This window comes from Ictalurus punctatus, chromosome 27 (assembly GCF_001660625.3).
Source record: "Ictalurus punctatus breed USDA103 chromosome 27, Coco_2.0, whole genome shotgun sequence".
Lineage (NCBI taxonomy): Eukaryota > Metazoa > Chordata > Actinopteri > Siluriformes > Ictaluridae > Ictalurus > Ictalurus punctatus.
The window spans coordinates 6,376,930-6,393,052 of NC_030442.2; positions in this window are offsets into that span (position 1 = coordinate 6,376,930).

A 16,123-nucleotide genomic window follows, 5' to 3' on the forward strand; every position below is an offset into this window, starting at 1 on the left:
AGCCAGGTGATGTGCAGTGCCTGTTTTTCACCAGATATTGTGCTTATTGTTATGCCCAAAGATTCTCTGGTCATAAGACCACATGTTGCCAGAGACCTTTACATGCCATTTAGCAAACTTTTTTACTCAACAGTGGCTTCCATCTTGCCATTCTGCAATGAAGGCCTGATTTACGGAGTGCTGCAAAGATGGTTGTCTGTCCAACAGGTTCTCCCGTCTCTGCACAGGACTTTTGGAGCTCTTTTAAAGTTACTATTGGGGTCTTTCTTACCTCCCTGAAGTAGGCCCTTCTTTCTCGGATGTCCAACTCAAGGAAGGTTCACGGTTGTGCCTAGCTGATTTGTTGCAAAATTGTTGAGCTCACTGTGGTCCTAGGTACACTCAAAGCCTTAGAAATTGTGTTAAATCCTTGCCCTGATCAATGCCTAGGCAAAATTTGATCACAGAGGTCTACAGACATTTCTTTGCACTTCATGACTTGATTTTTGTCCTGACAATGCTGTGTAAATTGTGGGCCCTTATAGACCTTGGTGTGTGCCTTTCCAAACTATGCCCACTCAATTTAAATTGCAACAGATGGACACCAATTGAGTTCTAGATACATCTCAATAGTATTTAAAGCAAACACGATGCACCTGACCACAATTTGGAGTGCCACAGCAAAGGGTCTGAATACTTTTGTGAATAGGAGGTTTCAGTTTTTGATTTTTTAATTGATCTTTGAAAATCACATTTTCACTTCATCATTATGGGTGATTAAGTGTAGATTGATGGGTAAAAATGGCGATTAGATCTGCTCAAAATCAAATCCACAACACAATAAAGTGTGCAAGAAGTAAAGGGGTCTGAATACTTTCTGAATCCACTGTATAGTTCCATCTGGGTGACATGGATGAAAAATTAATAACAGCCCTCTTCAGCTTCTCTGATGCATGTTGCAGTGAACTTTGAGTAATCAATTTTTAGTAAGCAATTATAGATGAGTAATATTTAGGGTCTTTTTACAACCCCAATTCCAAAAAAGTTGGGCAGATGGGTAAAGTGTAAAAGAGACTTTAATTATGGACTTCAATGTTGTGAATTCTTTATATTCTAGGCTGAGGCTCCAAGCAGATGTGATCTCCCTGAAGATTCTGTTTGGGGAAAACTCTCTGATGGCTCAGGAGACTCTCTGCCAACTCTGTCCCTCTGTTTGATGTTCTGTGCTTCTTCTGTGATGTGATCTGACTGACTCCAGTGTCATAGGATTTTAACCCTTTCTGGCTAGTCCAACCCCAGAATGTTTCCTCCATCTGAACATTGTCTTAGGGCAGGGTGTAAGCCATATTCTCCACCTATGACATTAATCACTCCATTGTCTCTGCACACAGGTGGTTCCACACATTTTATGATGTATGGATCAAAGTTCCTTCTGAAATATTAACATATACATAATGACATTCTACCCAAATTTCCTTACTCTTATCCTTCAGGAAATCAATCAGCAAGCACACATACTACACAAGATATATATCGGCTGTTGTTACACTACTAATAGTCCAGCACAATAATCATACTAGTACTACTATACTAATACATGCTAAATTACTGAAACAATTAGTGGCAACTTAATGGTTATAGACACAATAAGTCCAGAACAAAACATGGCAGAAATAGGTGACTGCAGTTGCTTTAAAGATGTATTAATTATCACAGTCATTGCCTCTGTAGGCTATATGAAGTGCTCTAATTGGGATATGTAAATTTTAAGAGCACAGGGTAAACTTTGTGCTCCTGGCTGAGGGAGCCAAAGGTCTCATTCCATTCCATAATGTTTGGTCCAGAGATTTCTGTTGGGTTTTCTGGCTGAGAGGGAATTTTATGGTTCTATTTTGTGGGCACTGAGGTACTACATTTGGATCATTGCTTTGCTGCGTGATAAAATTCTTCCCGATTAATATAGATGAATTCTCTGTAAAAAAAAAAAAAAAAAAAAAAAATGTTCCTGTAAACATCTGAATTAATTCTGCTGCTACCATCATGAGTTGCATCATCAATAAAGATTAGTGAGCCTGTTCCAGAAGCAGCCATGCAAGCCCAAGCCATGACACTACCTCCACCATGTTTCACAGATGATGTTTTGGATCCTGAGCCGATTCTTTCTTTCTACACACTTTGGCTTTTCCATCACTTTGGTAGAGGTTAATCTTGGTTTCAGAACTTTTGTGGCTCATCTCTGTATGCCTCGTTTATCAGCTTCAAAATGGCTTGCTTTTCTCCCATATACACCTCTCTGATCTTCATGTTGGCTTATCACTTTTAATAACAAATATAGTCTTTACAGGTGAAACCTAGGACTCAAACCAAGAGTAGACATTCAGAGCTATGTATTATTTAAACAATGAATCTAACAGGACAAACCCGGTAACAAGAAACTCCTGTCAGTCCACGTTCCAATATTTTTGCTCGCCTACAAATTGGGTGGTCTGATACAAATGTGCTATGTTCTATTTTGTTTAACACATCTACATATAAAGACAAGGAAATAAAAGCTGAAATTCGAAACTCTCTTCTCAAATTCATCTTTTGATCTCAAACTCAAATGTCTTCAATCTACAGCAAAATAAAATTAATTGGCCTTGCCGTTCCAATAGTTTCAGAGGGGACTGTAAATGGCAAGACATAAACGCTTTCAAGTCAGATTAAGGGGAAGTTATCCCATCCTACCAAATTCTGTTACCTGTTGTGAATGAAGCATAAGGGTACATGTAACTTTCTTGTCACAAACACACATAATTATTCTAATGTAAATGTTTATTATTAGCCACGTTTTGGAATTTAACAGGTAACAGTTTTTAAGTAAGGAATAATTCATGGCCGGCCTTTGAATTATTCGAAAATAATGCTCACCCATTGGTGGTAAGGCTGTTACACCTCGGGTGCACATTATTTTCTAATAATTCCACAGTTACCATATCTCAAGACATTGTTCAGATGTTTTATTTTAAGACATTTGTTAGGTTTTTGTCCTTAAAATGAGTGTGACCTCACTGCAGCCTGTAGTGTGAATAAGTATTGGATTAGATCCACTACGTACTGGATGAGGACCTCTTGCTTAAAACATTGTTGTGTGTGGAACTAATTTATTATGCATCCCATCTCATTGGAATTCCAAAATATAATTTTAGAGCTAATGGCAGAGGCTGGAGCCACTGATATGCAGTTATTGGAGAGAGAGAAAGAGAGAGATTTCATGCCTACTATATCGATAGACCTACATGTTCACAGGGTTTTTTTGTTTTTATTACTACAGAAAATACAACGAATAAATAAATAATTATTTAGACTTGTTCACCGGCTTTTCTGTCTCATTACTGCAGTCAAACATGCTCTCTCTCTCTCTCTCTCTCTCTCTCTCTCTCTCTCTTTCTCCAGTAACTGCATATCAATGGCTCAAGCCTTCGCTTCCTGGCCGCATTACCACCTCGGGTGTGCATTATTTTTCTAATAATTCAACGGCCCGTCGTCAATTATTACTTACTTATTTCTGGAAAATCAAAATTTTCTGTCCTTTTGTTTGTTGTTAAATATGTGTGCTGTGCTGGACAGTAAGCTAATTTTTCCGTTACTTCAGTTAACTTGGAAAATTGATATGGAACTGTAATGCGGTCAAGACCTGACTGCAACTACTTTAGCAGTGCGTTTACTGAAAAATAACACCTGAAAAAAAAAACACCTCAGAACGTCTGTCAGCCAATCAGAATAAAAAATTCAGCAACGCTGAATGTTGTTGTTTGTGTGTGTGTGTGTGTGTGTGTGTGTGTGTGTGTGTGTGTGTGTGATCTAATATTATTTTAAAGAGAATACATGTGGGAAGTTTGGTCAGAAGGGAGGATGCAATTAAAGCATATACAGGTGCTTACTGGTTTAATTGCATTCGCTGCTTCTGCAACTACACCTAGTTTTTATTAACTCAGTTCCAAATCGCTGCTAGTTATCATGATGATGATGATCAGCATTGAGAAATCAGGTATTCAGTGATGTAGCCTAATTATGATGTGTTCTCTAACAGTTCAAACACAGTATGGCCAAACATTTTGTTTATTTTTGCTCAGTCAATGAAAAAAAATTCCCAAAAGGCCACAGATGGATAGAGCGTTGTGTGTGTGCACTGCACAAACTGACTGACAGCCCATAGTAAATGTAGTAATGGTTTCAATGTAACGACCTATTGCAACAATTTTAATTTTACCTAGCGAACACATACAAGCTGGATGATATAAACTAGCCGAGCCTTTCATCTCAGTGGCTTCACTGTGTGACACACTTATTGCAGACTGAATGCACACATTGTATATTGGTGCCTAAATAATGTGGGCAAATTCTAATTTAATGCAAATTCTGGGTTGATTTTTATTCCCATCCAACCCAGTGTCATCCTTTATTTTTTCAATGAATATGAACAGGTCCTTTAGGGGGCAGAAAATTAAAAGCATAGTGAAATTATTGTGTTTCAATGCAGAATGAATAGAATAGATGTGAAATAGTAGCTGTGATAATGCTGAGGATCTCTAAACTTTGGGGAAAATAGTGAATTGTTGCTGATTAAGGGCTGTGCCTAAGAATTCATGCTCCGCATTTGTAGTGTTACAACCTGGAATTGAAATGGACTTTATATAGAGTTAATACTTTTTAGCAACACAGCTGCATGTCTTCTGGGATATGTCTCTCTTAGCTTTGCACAACTAGATCTTATTTTGAACCTCTGGCCCAGTCTCAAGATCCCTTGCAAACTGGAACAGGTTTTTTTTTTTTTTTTAAATTCTAGGATTGCCAACCTCCACCCTGATCAGTTTCCCAATCCCTGGTGACAAAAGAATCCACACCATCATGCTTCCCTCTGGGGACGGTGTTGTTAGTTGACTGTTGACTGTCAGATGAGCAGTGCTGTTTTTTTGCCAAATGTAACCCCTGAAAAGTTTTGGCCTCATCAGACCACAAGTTTCCACATGTTTGTTGAGTCTGCAACATGCATAGTAACTTCAAACAGGATTTCATATGGCTCGCCACACTCCCATAAAGCCCAGTTTTGTTCAGTCTATGTTGTTCCATGTTCCCCATGGCCTCTTGATTACTTCTCTGACTAATGTCCTCCTAACTCGTTCACTGACTTTTGGTGAGTGACCTGTTTTAGGCATGTTTGTGCCAAATTCTTTCCATTTTTTTTTAAAAATAATGAATTTAACAGTGTTCTGTGGGATAGTCAAAATTTGGTATACTTTTATAACTAATTCCCAGGACTGGTGTATATACAGTATCTCACAAAAGTGAGCACACCCCTCACATTTTTGTAAATATTTGATTATATCTTTTCATGTGACAACACTGAAGAAATGACACTTTGCTACAATGTAAAGTAATGAGTGTACAGCTTGTGTAACAGTGTAAATTTGCTGTCCCCTCAAAATAACTCAACACACAGCCATTTGTGTCTAAACCGCTGGCAACAAAAGTGAGTACACCCCTAAAAGAAAATGTCCAAATTGGGCCCAAAGTGTCAATATTTTGTGTGGCCACCATTATTTTCCAGCACTGCCTTAACCCTCTTGGGCTTGGAGTTCACCAGAGCTTCACAGGTTGCCACTGGAGTCCTCTTCCACTCCCCCATGATGACATCACGGAGCTGGTGGATGTTTGAGACCTTGTGCTCCTCCCCCTTCCATTTGAGGATGCCCCACAGATGCTCAATAGGGTTTAGGTCTGGAGACATGCTTGGCCAGTCCATCACCTTCACCCTCAGCTTCTTTAGCAAGGCAGTGGTCGTCTTGGAGGTGTGTTTGGGGTCGTTATCATGCTGGAATACTGCCCTGATGCCCAGTCTCTGCTTCAGTATGTCACAGTACATGTTGGCATTCATGGTTCCCTCAGTGAACTGTAGCTCCCCAGTGCCGGCAGCACTCATGTAACCCCAGACCATGACACTCCCACCACCATGCTTGACTGTAGGCAAGACACACTTGTCTTTGTACTCCTCACCTGGTTGTTGCCACACACGCTTGACACCATCTGAACCAAATAAGTTTATCTTGGTCTCATCAGACCACAGGACATGGTTCCAGTAATCCATGTCCTTAGTCTGCTTGTCTTCAGTAAACTGTTTGCGGGCTTTCTTGTGCATCATCTTTAAAAGAGGCTTCCTTCTGGGACGACAGCCATGCAGACCAATTTGATGCAGTGTGCGGCGTATGGTCTGAGCACTGACAGGCTGACCCCCCACCCCTTCAACCTCTGCAGCAATGCTGGCAGCATTCATATGTCTATTTCCCAAAGACAACCTCTGGATATGATGCTGAGCACGTGCACTCAACTTCTTTGGTCGACCATGGCGAGGCCTGTTCTGAGTGGAACCTGTCCTGTTAAACCGCTGTATGGTCTTGGCCACCATGCTGCAGCTCAGTGTCAGGGTCTTGGCAATCTTCTTATAGCCTAGGCCATCTTTATGTAGAGCAACAATTCTTTTTTTCAGATCCTCAGAGAGTTCTTTGCCATGAGGTGCCATGTTGAACTTCCAGTGACCAGTATGAGGAGGTGTGAGAGCGATGACACCAAATTTAACACACCTGCTCCCCATTCACGCCTGAGACCTTGTAACACTAACAAGTCACATGACTTGGAGAGGGAAAATGGTTGATTGGGCCCAGTTTGGACATTTTCACTTAGGAGTGTACTCACTTTTGTTGCCAGCGGTTTAGACATTAATGGCTGTGTGTTGAGTTATTTTGAGGGGACAGCAAATTTACACTGTTACACAAGCTGTACACTCACTATACGTTGTAGCAAAGTGTCATTTCTTCAGTGTTGTCACATGAAAAGATATAATCAAATATTTATAAAAATGTGAGGGGTGTACTCACTTTTGTGAGATACTATATATGTAATTTTTCTTTCCTTAGTTGTAAATAGTTTTACAAAATGTATTGATTCCCCAACACTTTTGTTTTTGATATTTAATATACTTCCACTGCATATATCCTTATATTTACAGCATATCTTGGGATTGCCATGCACTTCTCTAGAGTTCCTTTAAAAATAGAGGTACAGCAATCTTAAATGAATGCCCTTCCAGTCAGTCCTACAGTAACTTGGTTCCTTGTGACCTACTGTTACAGATTATCCAGGTGATAAAACCCATGGCAAATAGGAGGGATGAAATAGCTATGTTATATATGTAACCCTGTTCTATGAACTCCTGAACACCAAAAGGCAATAAGAAACCATATATCCTCATTGTGAGGCTTGGAGAAAGAGGTCCATCTTGCTCTTATAGCTACAATTATACAGCTTCAATTGGAGCAGTATGTTTTGTAATTGATTTATTTATGTCTCTCTGTCAGTTTTGTGGTTTTGTTTCTTTTGTTTTGCTTGGTACAATGCAGTGTATGCATTGAAGGTGCATCTTTCCCTTTTTTTTAGTATAATTTGTCCCTAGTTACCACTTGCCAAGTTTGATCAACCTCTTCCAGTGTATGAAGCTGAGTGCTTTAGTGCATAGGTTAATCTTTTTATGTAGCGCCGCTCCCCTGAATTCTCTGTGTTTATTGTGATTATTGTCACTGTCTTGCTGCATGTAAAAGAATGTGGTGTGGTTTGCCGCAAACAACCTGCATCTCAGTGAAAGGCCACACATATGCTAGCTTGGTAGTGTGTCTTGCATTTGGATTGTTCTTTTTTGTTTTGTTCTTTGTGATTCCTTTCGCTTGGGTATGTGTTGCATGTCTTCGTTTGTATTCCACTGCTTGTGCTTGATCCTGTCTTAACCTGAGCAGTGTGTGTATATTGTTTCAAATCCTTATTTGCCTGGTGGCTTACTTCTTTCTTTCTTTTTTCTTCTATAAATTACCTGCAATAGTGAAATTATTCATAATATTAAGATAACTTGTTTCTATGTTCTTTAGTAATAATATCACATAATGTCACATTTAATACAAATATGAGATATATATATATATATCACTTTCTGTACATTTAACCTAACAAAGAAACACCAACATGTCCATTTTAAATTCTTCCATGCATTTTTTGTCCCATGGTTTTTAAGGACAGCTTTTAAACCAGTGTGTTCTGTGGATGATCACAGAAGACACAGTCTGCATGGTTAGACACATCCTTTTTATGTAAATGTGTTATGTGGACCCCTTTCCTACAAAGTGTTACCAATAATTTTCCAAGTTTAATTGTTTAACAGTAAATAACAGTAAATTTAACAGTAAATAATTTTGTAAATAATTTCCCTTCTATAACTGTATACTACTGTATATAGTCAAAAAGTGCAATTGTCTGACCAGGAACTTGTGTTTTTATGAGCAGCTTGTAAGTATGAGCATCAGAGTTATTTCTGAAAGTCTATTTTGTTGTTATCAACTGTTCATTGATGGAGACTTGAGTGCAAAACTGTTCATAGCTACGGAAGCCCTAAGCGGCCATGCATTATGACTTTTTTTTCTGCTGTTTTCTCTTGATCTTGACTTAAGTTGGGAAGTTTGAGTTGCAAGTAAAAACACAACCGGGCTGTAGTAGATGAGTTTTCCTGTGCAGTGTGATGCCGTTTAATGTCCCCGACAACCTCTGTAGTCCTGTTTAGCCACTTGTTAGCAGCCGTCTTGTTCAAGACACGTAAAAGATTTTTTAAAAATCCTGAGTGAGGTATTACTGATGTATTTTATGGCGTAGTATAAAACGTGAACATGTATTGAGCTTGTGTTAATCACAGACCTTATTTCAGGCATTTAACCAAAAAAACCCATTCAAAAAGCCCTTTGACTTCGGGATGATGGATGTCCAGTACACAGGAAAATTAAGTCGAGATCATGAGAAAACAACAGGAAAAAAGTAATAATGCATGACTTCTTAGGGCTTCTGTACATAGCAATTGCTTTCCTAGGTCATCTGTATGCTTTCTAAGTGGTACCATCCACAGTAATCTCATTGATCTTTAGGCTGTCCATATATCCTTAGCAGCAGTGACTGGTTTTCAATTGATGAAAATTCCAACCAGAAGTAGGGCATCAGTAATGATAAATGATAATGATGAGAACATTATAGATAGTTATGATGCAAAAACACACAGCAATAACGTGTCAGAAATGTCAGAGATGACTGTAGTAGCAACATTCAGAGAGGAGTTTATAATCGATGTGAGAGTGAACTGAAAGCCAGTGTAAGGTATAAAGAATATGAGCTATGTGTTTTTGTGGGGAGGTGTGCAACAATTTTGGATGCCTTGTAACAGTTGTGATGAATTATTTTTACAGTATTAGGCAGTGACAAATTCATCTAATTTTAGCAAAATTACTGAGATGAAAAAATGAAGTCTTGGTTAGGTTGTGAATATGCGCTGACTGTCAAACATGTCACCAAGGTTCCTGACACTGCAGGAGTTATAAATGGTAATTGGTGCACTTATATAGCACTTTTATCCAAAGTGCTTTACACTGTGTCTCATTCACCCATTCTCACACACACACACACACACACACCAGTGGTATGCAAGGCGCTAACTTGCCATCGGGAGCAACTTGGGGTTCAGTGTCTTGCCCAAGGACTCTTTGGTATGTGGAGTCATGTGGGCCAGGAATCGAACCACCAACCCTCCAGTTAGTGGACAACCCGCTCTACCACCTGAGCCACAGCTACCCGAGTTATATTAGAGGGGTCTATGCATTGGTTAAAATTGCATTACAAATGGATGAGACTGTCCCAATAAGAATGTTTTTGAACATAGTTTCAGAAAGTTCTGAAGCAAGCAGAAAGGATTAGGGTGGAGTCATGTTGCATTTGGTGAATATGTAAATCTGCATATCATCATAATTACAGTGAAATGCTTGCTCAAGGGGCAGCATGTAGATGCAAAATGAAAGAGGGCCCAGAACTGAGCCTTATGACATCTGAGCCAATTCAGTGCTGTTCTGAAAATACCCAGAATTTTATTTTGACCATAAAGTTAAAAAAAAAAACCAACACACATCATGTCTTCTGTGTCACTCTCGATATATCAAAAATAAATAAATAAATAAATCTGTCCAGACACAACTCTCCTTATAATAGGGCAGAAAAGAAGCAGTTTCCGTATATCTCATACTGTGGAAAAATGCATCCCACATCATCTTCTGCATGACCTACTTCTACAGTGAGGGGAAAAAAACACAAACACTCTGTACGGCACTGTAAATGTTTTCTTATATACCTAAAAGACACACGCTTTCTGTCTTTTTATACTACTCAGTGTCTTGCCTAATTTTAATTCTAGTGATTTTTAAAAGTAAAAAGAGACTGAACACATGCTCCAGTACACATATTGCTAGAAATAAGGCATGTTGGATGACGTAAAAAATATCTGAGAAGGTGATCTATTTGTATTTAATGTGACCTAACTTGTCAAATACCTTACATCAATGCAATGCAGATGACAGCTTTATTTACTATGAATGGTACCACATAGAAACCATAAAGATGGCTGCGGATGTTCTTTCTTTGATGACCTTAGAACTGCAATTGCTAAGAAGAGTTTTTCACTCAAATCTCCATCACTGAACAGCTCATAAGTTCCTGTTTACACTATTTTACTTTTTGCCTACATCGTATACAGTTATAGAAGAGAAATTATTTATAATCACACTATCCAGTGTCACCCAGATGAGGATGGGTTCCCGTTCGAGTCTAGATCCTCTCAAGGTTTCTTCCTCATGTTGTCTCAGAGAATATTATTTTCTTGCCACTGTCACTTCTGGTATGCTAAATTGGTCACTTCTGGTTTGCAAATCAAGGAAGTAGTATTTCTAATATATTTCTAAAAATTTTACTTAGTGTTTAGATATTTATTTATGATTATTACCATAACTATATTGCTAAAAGAGAATGTGTAATTCTGCATGTAGTGAGTCATGTAATATTTCAATTATCTAATATGTAATTTTATGCAATTAATCTTATGCCAATAACATTCTGATAATAGAAAAACAATAAAAGGCACTAACAACTACATATATTGTACACTGAGTAGCTTTTCCTTTTGTTTGTATGAGGTTTGTATTGTGTTATTCAGGGAGGACATCCTAAGATATAAGGGAATGTGCATATGGGTGTTTTTCTCCAGGAAGAAGGTGTGAAACTGGAGTGCACTGAGAACGTGTGAGATTCTATGTGGTAGACAGTCAGTTTCTTAGCAACAGCCCACATACAGCCCACGAGGAAAAATAGGAAATAAGGAAGCAGAGAATCCTCTAGTCTGATTCTATCTTCAGGATGACATCCCCCTGCAAATGATGCACTGATACCATCATGATATATATCTGTAGCAAAAGCTGTAGTAAGAAAAAAAATCTTTTAACAATGACTTATACTCTTGAAATATACTCTGCAGCTATTGTGTGCTGGGACAAAGTCTCACTGCACTAAGATTTTCCGCCGTATGAAGAATGAAATTTCTTTTTGAACAACTGTGTGTTCAGTAGGACCGTCAAAAATCTCCTTAAAATCATTACTTTAATCTTACATTGTCATTGTGAGGACCAACAAAAAGTCATTTTCTTTTTTTTTTACGCCACACACACATATACTTCAGTTTGTGTGATGTAACCTATTTACACCTTTCGACTTTATAGCAGATATAGTCAGATCACACAGTCTTTCCTCACTTCTATTCAGCAAATGGTAATTCTGTCTTCCTCTTCACTGCCTCAATGGTCATTGCTTTCTGAACAACCCTGTTTGCCAGATTGTTGGATTCTGCTTCCTTTCCTCTCCCCCATCTGTCTCCATGCTCATCGGGAGGTGAGAATGGATTTGAGATCTCCCTCGGGCTTGGCACCACACCCTCCTTCTCTCAAGCTTGCTCTTTTGCTCCTTCTCTCCCTCCCTCTCCATCTCTTTCTCTGTGCCAGATGGCAGTTTATCCAAAAGAGTATCAGAGCAGGACTCAAACAAATGTCCATTCACTTTCAGGCCTTCAAACTTGGTTTTGGTACACTGAGCCTGAAACGATGATTGGTTTTAAGGTCATTCCCTTATCTTTTAGGAGGACAAATTGTGAAAGCTTATAGCTGGAATCGGTTATTTGTTTCATTTTACATTACAATACATTTAATCATTTAGCAGACGCTTTTATCCAAAGTGACTTACAAATGAGAAAATACAAGCAAAATTTTTTGTATTTTGAATCTGAGAATATTATACAATGCGTATGTCAGTTGGACTTGTAGAGTTCCCTCAGGTTTTGAATTTTATTTGGCTTAAAATGTATGCTCTTCTTTACCTGTTTGCTAAGATATTCATTCCCAGTTAATAGAATCGAACAGAGTTGGAATTGAATTGTTCTCTATATTATGGCACTAAATAAATTTTATTTATTTTTATAGGCTCTTGTCATCTCAAAACTGTACTACTGCAATGCATTACTCTCGGGCCGCCCAGCCAGCTCCTTTGCAAACCAGGTAGTGACAGTGGCAAGAAAAAAAAATTCCTGAGACAACATGAGGAAGAAACCTTGAGAGGATCTAGAATCAAAAGGGAACCCATCCTCATCTGGGTGACACTGGATAGTGGGATTAGAAATAAATTCTCCCAGCCAGCTCCATCAGGCCCCTTCAGATGATTCAGAATGCATTAGCACGCCTTGTCTTCAACCAGCCCAAAAGCACCCATGTCACACCCATCTTCATCTCTCTCCACTGGGTTCCTGTAGCCGCCCGTATCAAATTCAAGGCCTTGATGCTCACATACAAGACCTTGTCTGGAACAGCATCCCCGTACCTCAACACTCTCCTTGAGGCTTACGTTCCCTCAGTCAATCTGCGATCAATTAATGATGCTTACTATTGCCCACTCAGCGTGGCTCAAGGTCCCTTTCCAGAACCTTCACACTAACTGTTCTTCAGTGGTGGAATGAACTTCCAACTTCAATCCAGACCACACATACAGACAGAATCTGTCACAATCTTCAAAAAACAGCTAAAGACCCACCTCTTCCGTGAGCATGTAACTAACCCCTAAAAGGCCAACCCCACATTATTTATAATTAAAAAACACTTACTCTGGCTCTTACACCTCTACTCTGTGCACTTTGCTTCTCTAGAACTTAATTATAAATCTTGTATAGTAGCACTACTTGTATTGTTCTCCACTTTGCTTGTATTTCTTCATTTGTAAGTCGTTTTGGATAAAAGCATATGCTAAAGGAATAAATGTAAATGTAAATGTAAAAGTGACCAATAAAAAAATCACAATAAACTTTAAATGTTCAGGTTTGAATTTCCTCTGAATTATCATGTTATTAATATTATATTATATATTATACTAAATGTTTATTCATGGGTGATTAACATAACACACATATAGTGCAGATGAATAAATACATGTTAAATAGCATGTTTTTGTGCAGGTATATGGTTGTTCATAATAGATCAGTGAAGTCATCATTACAGTTCCATTTTTAACACTAACATCAAGTGCATGCATCCAGTTAGTTTGTTTAATCACAATTAGTTATTGGCTATCAGCTTCTATGATAAGAAACAGGATTAACCAATCAGAACCATGCATTATTCCCATTTCTGTTGGAAAGATTTTCCCGTTTTACTAGCGTCTTATTTTAATCATTTTCAGTAGAACTTTCATAAAGGTATTTTATGATAATGGTATTCACATGGCAAGATGGTAGATCATGCCTTAAATGATAATGTGAAATTTGTGCCATCGTTGCATCTACTATCTACCACAGATCACACAGTGTTATTTAGTATATACTCAAATTCCTGGCTACACCACTGCAGTACAAAGATAAAACATGATCTTGGAAGGGAGGGGTTGTGGGGGTCTTTGTCTGCTTCTCCTCCTCCTAAATCTATTCTCCCTTATTACTGTATACTCTGCTCTTATAGCTGCAACATGCAGGTATGCAGTGGTACACACACACACACACACACACACACACACACACACACACACACACACACACACACACACACACAAAATGTGTCAATTTGTCACAGATGTCTCAAGGTTGCAACTTTGTCACATAATGTCCCACAGCAGCTTGTCAGGATCTGAGCATGAAATTGCATGCACTTCTGATTTCATGTGGTTCAGTTAGCTTCTGGCTAGGCTGCCAGACATATGTCACAGTTATGCTGTCATTACTAAGGAGCTAAACTCTGCTTTAATTCCATGCCAACAGCTAACCAGCAACAGTTTTGCACCTTGCCATAATCCAAAAAAAAATTATCATTTCTTTCTGAGGATTTGTTAAAAAAAAAATTTTTTAAAAAGGGACATTTTTTAAGAGCATGTGGCTGATGATTACTTAGATATATTTTGATGTTTTACTCTTTCTACATGTTTTCTTGTTCTTTTTCTGGTACAATTTTTGCATTTAAACGGACTGATGGCTGTTTAGGTGGATTTAAAGGAGCGAAGAATTAGGTAGAATGGACTTACTGAATTAGATGGCTTATATAACCTTATTAGGGGTGGGCGGTTGTTATTTTGTATGTAAGGCTGTGTGTTCCATGCTTGTGTGTGTGTATGATCAGGCAAACAAATGATCTAAAAATAGCCACGCTTATGCCTACCCACTGCCACGCACACAAACACAACACAACAAATAAAATACGTCATGAAAGGCATATGAACATTAGATTTGTGCTTTTTTATTGTCCTTTAAATATAAGATGGTACAAAATGTTTTGCTAGTGCTCATCTGTTTATTATCATCCCACTCCTTTTTCCCCATTAAAAAAATAAATCAATACTTCAATTATAATATTTGCTGAGGCACAATGCAAGCACAGCACAATGGAATAATGAAATCTAGGATCTGTTGTTTCTTGCCAAATTAATTATATTCAATTTTTACATGAGAATAATCTGAGAAGCACAATCCAATCCAATTATTTATTAGCAGTCAGGTTTTTGATACGTAGCTCTTCAGTTCTTCAATCTGGATGCACAAAGTGTTCTCAGTAGAGTCAAATGAGATTATTTATGTGTTACAGCTGAATATATTTACATAAACAGCTAAAAATGGAAGATGTTCAAACTGAACTTGGAATCTGTGAAAAAATGATGAGCTCTGTCAATAGTTGCAGTAACAGGGATATCACCACTGAGACACCTGTCCGTGAATAATGCCTTACCCTTGAGGGGAATTAAGATTAAAGCAGCTCAATAAAAAAAAAGCCTTTTGAATTTCTAAGCACAGAGATTTATTGCAAAAGCATCTCATTTCACTCTGTCACTGAATCTCAGACTGCGGCTGGGGACATTCAGTGTGAGGGAGATTCAACGGATTAGGTTTCACACAGAACATGCCCGTGTCTTCCCATATTGGAGACTGAAAAACAATGAGATGCAAACAGAGAGCAAGAGCTTTTCACCATGAGATTTGTTGATGAAGGTCATATAATTTTGGATTAATTCAATTCTCTCTCAGGATGTCAGAACAGTATATGAATGGTCTGCAAGACAGGCTGCTGAGCCATTGATTTCAGCATCATTTTCCAAAATGTTATACATTTTATGCTGACTTCAGGAGCAAAACAGGCAAACTGTCCAATGTCTGAGAACTAAAGGTGAATATACTAGACCACATGAGAAAGAGAAACAGAGATTTCAATTCAAACAAGAATTTATTGCTACTCAATCTATATATAACATGCTAAAATACACCTGTATAAACCTGCAGATTACAGTTGAGTGAATATGAATGTGAAAACTATAATGCATATGTTTTTAAACTTTTTAAATTGAACTTAGCTACTTTATACTATTTTATGTCAATATGTTACTAATTTCCCTCACAATATGTCACTGACATGTACAATGGAATATTGCAGTAAAACCTGGTTTTACTTATTGGTAACCCTATAATAAAAACTCAGTTGGTCTTAGTCTACATAAGGAACAGTGATTTTATATTCCATAAGTGGAAGAGAGAGAGAGAGAGAGAGAGAGAGAGAGAGAGAGAGAGAGAGAGAGAGAGAGAGAGCGAGAGAGAGATTGATATCATACAGTAATTGATGGATATTAGTATAATGTTAGGCAGCTGGAACTGTGAATTGAAGTGCACTTATCGAGCTTGCCTCTTTAACAT